Source organism: Sminthopsis crassicaudata, chromosome 1 (assembly GCF_048593235.1).
Source record: "Sminthopsis crassicaudata isolate SCR6 chromosome 1, ASM4859323v1, whole genome shotgun sequence".
NCBI lineage: Eukaryota > Metazoa > Chordata > Mammalia > Dasyuromorphia > Dasyuridae > Sminthopsis > Sminthopsis crassicaudata.
This window is the reverse complement of record NC_133617.1, coordinates 227,697,048-227,704,478: the sequence shown is the minus strand read 5'-3', so window position 1 is coordinate 227,704,478 and position 7,431 is coordinate 227,697,048. Positions and strand designations below refer to the sequence as shown.

The following is a 7,431-nucleotide window of genomic DNA, read 5'->3' as shown; positions in this document are numbered from 1 at the left end:
GCTCATTATTTCTTATCCTACAATATTCCATTACAATTACATATGACAACTTGTTCAACCATTCCCCAACTGTTGGGCATCCTCTTAATTTCTAATTTTTTGCTACCACAAAAAAGCTGTTATAATTATTTTGGGACATATGCATCTTTTTACTGTTTAAAAATCTCTTTTCGATACAGACTTAGTAATGATATTTCTTGAGTTAAATAGTATATATATATATATATATATATATATATATATATATATATATATATATATATATATATATATGTAATTTTATAGCCATTTAGAATACTTCCAAATTGTTCTACAGAATGGTTGAGTCAGGATACAGCTCCAACCAATAGTACATTAGTGTCTCAATTTTCCCATATCTTCTGCATTTGTTACTTTTCTATTATATTAGTCAATCTGAGAAAGGTGAGGTAGTATCTCAAAGTTGTTTTAATTTAAATTGTATTCTTTCTCTGATTTTGTTCTTCATGATTTAGGCATCAGCACCGCATTTGTGTCAAATAATAATTTTGATAGGACTCCTCTGCCATTTTTAAAAAATAGTTTACATAGCATTGAAACTTATTGTTCTTTACATTCTTGGTAAAATTCATTTATGACACCATCTGGTCCTAAGGATTTTTCTTAGGGAGCATATTGATGACATGTTCAATTTCTTTTTGTAAGAGAGGGTTATTTAAACATGTAATTCTTCATGTGGGCAATTTGTGGTTTTATAAATATTTATTTATTTTAATTAGGCTGTCTGATTTATTGGCCTATGATTGGACAAATGACCTACTAACATTTATTTTAATTTACTCTATTGATGGATATTTGTCTGGTCTTTTTCCATTTGGACAATTTTTGCTTTTGAAGGTAATCTCTTCCATGGATTTTTGTGCCTCTTTTATCACTTGGCCTATTCTGTTTTTTTCTTTTTTAAGTATTATTTTCTTCAATATTTTTGCCCCTCCTTTATAAAGCTGTTGACTCTTTTTTCATTATTTTATTTCATTATGCTTATTTCTTTTTAAAAATCATTTTTCATATTTTTCTCTTATTTTATTTTTTTAAAATTCTTTCTGGACCTGAGACCAATTTTTATTTTTCTTTGAATCTGCATTAACATATTTTGACACCTGTCTACTTCTGAGCTTCTGTTTTTATCTTCCCTGTCTCCATAGTAACTTTTTAATGATCAGCAGCTTCTTTTTGTTGTTTGCTCATTTTTCTAGCCTATTCCTTTACTTTTAACTTTATGTTAAAGTTTGGATATGTTTTTAAAATAGAGGAAGCATTGTCCCAAACTTTAGGTTTTTCATACTGCTATTTTCAAAGCTAGTTTTGGGAATCTATAAGTTTTTAGTTCTTCCAAGGTGGTATGATCTAAGGAGTAGTATGGTCACTGCTCTTTTGATTTGTGCTGTGATCTATAAGTGACCATAAGCACTCTTTTCTACTCTGCAACTAAAACCACTCCTGCCATCACTCCTCTTAGGACTGTGACCCAGAACCATTTATGGATTATGAAACAGTGTTAGGATTACTAGGTGAGAACTCAGGTTGTCTGGACAGTGACAAGGTGAGAATTCAGGTTGTCTGGACAATTACAAGGTGAGAACTCAGGTTGACTTGATAGAAGGAGCAAGCTCATTGGCTGAAGTGGTTCTTCCCAGAAGCCCTTGCATTATCCCACGCCCATTCTCTGGGAGGATAAAAGAGGACAGCACTCCAGGAAGAGAAGAAGACTCTGCACTACATCTGGCTTGACGCAGCTCTCTGCAGGAAGGGAAGTCGGCTCTCTGCAGGAAGGGAAGTCACTTCTCTGGACAAGAGTTAACAGCAACTGCCTGGAGACAACAGTTCACTACAGGAAGAAGAATCTGTCTGAAAGATTTGAATAGACACAGCAGATCTCTTCCCAGAGAGCGATCTGGCAGCTTCTGGAGACGACAGCTCGCTACAAAACAGAGTCTTTCATTCAGTGCAAGTAAAGAGTCTTTTGCAATTTTCTTCTGATCAGTTGTCTGACTCCTTGATTGTTTGTGGCCTGACAGATCCAGGGGCAATTTATTTTCTCCAAGGCCTGCTGCTGAATTGTTGGGTCAGAACTAGACTGTACTGTACTCTCACTCCAATGAGAAATGTATTTCATGCTTGCCTTCTAAATTGTTTTAGACTAGAAAATTGTTTCACCATGTCCTCTTCTTAACTCTGCCATTCCAGAATTCTAAGAATCATTTTGAGGCATTATTTTAATGTTGGTAGTAAGGAACTATGGGAAATTTCAGGCAAATCCCTGAATTCATTCTGACTCCCCCCCCCCCTAGATAAACTTGATCCTCAAAAAGCTGTAATTACATACAAAAAATAAAGAAAAGAAAAGAAAAAGAATAAAATTAAATAAATATTATTGGGTATCTTTGAAAGAATTGTCCTATTAAAAGACAATTGAGTGGATGATTTTACAAATGAATTCCAACAAACTTTTTAAAAAAGCATCTCTTATTCTACATATTGTTTCAAACTCTGAACCATCCATTCAAATGCCTTTATGAGGAAAATTAAATATTAATTTATAAACTTAAGAAGAAAAAATCCACCTCAAGTACATGTATATAGTTTAAAATATAGATATAGGTTAAAAAGACATAAATATAGAAATATATATATAGATATACCAATATATATGTGTGTATGTATATATGAGTATGCATATATAATCATATGTGTGGGTGTATACATTAGCCATTATTGAGATCAATATTGTTTTCTGTATAATAGCCAGAGAAGAAACCCTGTTTCATACAGAAAAAAAAATTACAAATTGCTTCGTTTCAGAGAACTCTTTATATACCCATAACTAAAAAGAATAAAAATTTCAATTTTAAATTTTGTTTTACTATACTTTCACAAGATACATCTATTATATTTTTGTGCATTTGGAATATAAACTAATATATTGTGTGGGTAAATGAATTTCTTATTTATTCCTATTTAGAAATATCAAAATCTTTAAAATTAAATAAGAGAAAGCTTAATGGCACAGTGAATAGAGTACTAGCCCTGAAGTCAGGAGGACCTAATTTCAGCCTCAGATATCTAACTCTTACTAGCTGTGTGACCTTGGGCAATTTGCTTATTCCCAATTGCCTTGCAAAACAACAACAGAATGAGAATTATTTTCATATAGTCATCTGATTTTTAATAAGGATTTTGTATTTAATATTAATATTATTCCTAAACTAGCAAGGAGACTCCTTGCCTCAATTGTTAGCTTTAATTACTGAATGGGTGTGGCCTCTGTCAAACTGAGACCTGAGGAGATTTAACTGAAAAAGGCCAAGAACTGAGCTCCCTCCTGACTCTGCCCCCACGAAGGGGATGGAGCGCCCCGTAAGTTCGTGGGTCTGTTCATCTGTCCACTGGTGCGTCTCCTAGGCGGCTTCATCCTCCTCTGGGCGCTTTTTCCTTGTCTTGCTGCTACTGCTTTCACCGCAGGGCGTGTGGCTTCTTCAAATCCTGTCCACACTTCTGTTGAGGGAACTGCATCTTCAAGTATTGCTGCTCTGATGTGCTGAAGACAACGACATTTTGTGCTCTGACAGATCGATAGAGTGGGAAGAAAAAGACGAGAAAATGCAGTTTGAATCTGACCTTGACCATAACCCCCCACCAGGTTTCGGGACATTCGTGGGCATTGGAGCAACCATCTTTGTGCTCATTGTGGTCACCATCATCTTCTGTTTAACGTGTTCCTGCTGTTATTTGTACAAGATGTGCAGAAGGCCCAGACTTGTGGTGATGACCACTTCCAAAACCATGGTTCACTCTGCATACCCTCAGCAGCAGGGCGTGCCGCCTGGTTACACTGGGGCCATGTACCAAGGCTACCAACCTATGCCTGTCCAGCCAGGGATGTCAGTTGCACCTTATCCAACCCAGTACGGGCCACCCTACCTTGCCCAGCCAACTGGACCTCCTGCCTACCTAGCCTGCAGGTGCTAGAGCACTGTACCTTATCAGTCAGCCTCCATACAACCCTGCATACATGGTGTGTTTGAGTGTGTGGGAATATTTGTGTCTATATCATATTCTCTTCTCCCAAGTAAATGCAAGCTGTATGTTGTACTTGTAACATTCTGTTTCCCCACAATATATAGGCTGGGACAAGACACAGTAAAAAAAAAAAAAAAGGCCACGAACTCCCACTGCATCCAGGACTATCTCCAGTCCGCTTTATTTATTCCTTGCCCCTGGACCCAGATAACTCTGGAGGGAAAAGTGAGGCAGGTGACCTTGCACAGCCCTCACTCACTTAAATCCAATTCACTTGCATGTCATGGTATCATCTTCTTGATGATGTGGTCCTCTTCAAGAAGAACAAACAGCATCTATATAACCTTATTTTGTAAAGTTATCATTATTAGTTCTAACTTTTTCACAAATACAACCGTTATGAATGTTTGGGTCACAATATGAATTTTAAGATCTTACATTCATTTTGTTAGAATTCTGTTTCCTTTAAAAGTGCATTTATTAAATTTTAGGATAATTTTTTTGAAATGAATTGTCTTTATCTTTACTGTTACTAAGTAAAATGAAAATCTCTTCTTTTAATACTGTCTTACAAGTACTTGACAGAAGAAATCTAGCCTGCTTTGCAAACATATAGATGTGCCCCATAATCTGTTTCCAAACTGTCATGCTGTTTTGCCAAAGGTCTTCCTTTTAATAGGCTAGTTTTTTATAATACAGTTGATAACTCTTGTAGCATCTTCTCATATTTCTTGATGTTATTGATTGTGAAGCATACAATGTATCCAAATTAGATCACATTTTAAACTAATTCTTTTAGATCTTTGTATCATCTCAATATTGATTGAACTTTTTAAATCTAATACAACTCCCTATAATTATATTGGTTTTAATTAAATTCAAGCATGATTTTTTTTCTTGATATAACATTGCTATATTATGACTAGGTAATGAAGTAACAAATATTCACTAGCATTAGTTGCCACAAAAATCATACATATATAATCAAAAGAATGCCTTTAACTACATCTGTTGTTTTTCTCCATTGCAATGCAAAATAGGAAGATTTTAGTTTCTCAATTAATTGAATGCAAAAACCTTAAAACTTGTGGGTATTTTTCCTTCTCACTATCTAATCTGAAAGTGGAACCATTTAAAGCTACTTTACATATAACTCACTAAGTGTTGTTTTAACTATATCAACAGCTGCAGGGTGCACCAATGTTTCTCAAAATTAATGAGACTTTTTATATTTAGTAATACCATGGAAAACTTTGCCTAGTACTCAAAATACATTTGATTTCTTAAGTGGAATTTGCAAAACTGAATTTTTTTTATTAAAATGACATTTTATCTGGAAAAATGATTTTCTTTGTAATGTATATTATATGTATACTTTAAATATGTGTAAAGATGTAGAGAGATTCCCTCCAAACCTCTCCTGCTCTTCCCCCCTCTCTCTGTCTCTCTCTCCCTCTTTCTCCCTCTTCCTTCCTCCCTCTTTCTTTTTTTTTTTTTTATTCATTTTTCCAAATTATCCCCTCCCTCCCTCCACTCCCTCCCCCCGATGGCAGGTAATCCCATACATTTTACATGTGTTACAATATAACCTAGATACAATATATGTGTGTAAATACCATTTTCTTGTTGCACATTAATTATTAGCTTCCGAAGGTATAAGTAACCTGGGTAGATAGACAGTAGTGCTAACAATTTACATTCGCTTCCCAGTGTTCCTTCTCTGGGTGTAGTTATTTCTGTCCATCATTGATCAACTGGAAGTGAGTTGGATCTTTATGTTGAAGATTTCCACTTCCATCAGAATACATCCTCATACAGTATTGTTGTTGAAGTGCATAGTGATCTTCTGGTTCTGCTCATTTCACTCAGCAACAGTTGATTTAAGTCTCTCCAAGCCTCTCTGTATTCCTCCTGCTGGTCATTTCTTACAGAGCAATAATATTCCATAACCTTCATATACCACAATTTACCCAACCATTCTCCAATTGATGGACATCTATTCAACTTCCCTTCCTCACTCTTTCTTACAAATATTTTACAATATTTGAAAATTGCTTTGCAAACCTTAAAGTGCTATGTAAATGCCACATTCTCTTGATCTTTACCACAGGAAGTCTATTCCACAAGGTACAGGATTTTCTTGATTTCTATTCATATTGCAAAAGGATTGGTGGAACACTGTGGTTGGCTGCCTGTTATATTCTTATAATTCTCTGTAATGAGTGACTCCTTGAAGATGTCCTTTACTCATGATATTTAGGGTTGCTCATCTATTATATATTGTGTCCTGCTCACACCTGCCATGTACTTTGCCATAGCTTTCTCATTTTTAATTTTTCAGAGAACATTATACCTTCAAAATTTACTGCCATATTGCAACACTGATAAAATGTTAGGATTGAAAAGTTGGGCCTTTGCTTCCAAGAGAAGCTTGGCAGGGGGGAAATGTTTCCCATAAGTAATCTGGCCTGTTCTCATTTTATCTCTGGGCCCAACTCATTTTCCATCTGTACTGCCTCTCCCATATGTACATATTGTTAGACAAGCTTTATAGGGTGCCTATTCAAAGGTATATTGAAATTTGAGTTATAACATTTTTCATTTCCTTTGTCTTTCCTGTTATGGATGGCATATCAGACTCCTTTGAGTGATTATGGATATTGTCCAGGAAGCTCTGCAGTTCCTTGAAGTTTGATATGATCAGCACAATGTCATCCACAAAACAGAAAGTGTAGAAGACCTTATCATCCACAAGTATTCTGCATAATCTCCCAAATGTATTTATTCCACTACAAAGCAAAGGTTTTTCATTTTAGGTTTTGATTTATGTTGCTGTTGTTTTTATCAGTCTTTAATTGAATAATATTATGTCTGTTATTCCATTTTCTAAGGAATGCTGAATATTTTTGATGTACTGATGACAGAAATCTGGTTGTAAGAGCCTGTAAGATAACACTTTATCTTACTGAGTTGAATGATTTTCCATAATCAACAAATAATAACAATAATGGCATGTTAAATAAAGCTTATTAAAAATATATATTAAACATGATAGTATCAACATTGCTGTGCTTGTATGAATTCTCTTTGAAGCTATCTTTTGATCTCTCCACAATGAATTATCTTAATGATAAATGGGCATTTCTTTCTTTCCTTCTCTGCTTCCTTGCTCCATCATTCTAACTACCTATCCATAATGTTTTGTGATTTGTTTTATAAATGCTCTAAAGAATGGAAGTTCTAAGTAAGAGCTGCACCACTGAAAGTGCATGAGTATGCTTGTCTAACCACTCAATCAACAAGCATTTAGGAAGCACCTACTATGTACTGTGCTGTGTTTAGTTATAGAGATATACATATAAAGAAGGAGAA

General features: G+C 34.9%; 1 pseudogene; it reads left to right on the top strand.

The window, feature by feature from the left end:
• The first annotated feature begins 3,590 nt into the window (after positions 1 to 3,590).
• LOC141549611 (protein shisa-5 pseudogene) lies at positions 3,591 to 4,138 on the top strand (annotated as a pseudogene).
• The last annotated feature ends 3,293 nt before the right edge of the window (positions 4,139 to 7,431 follow it).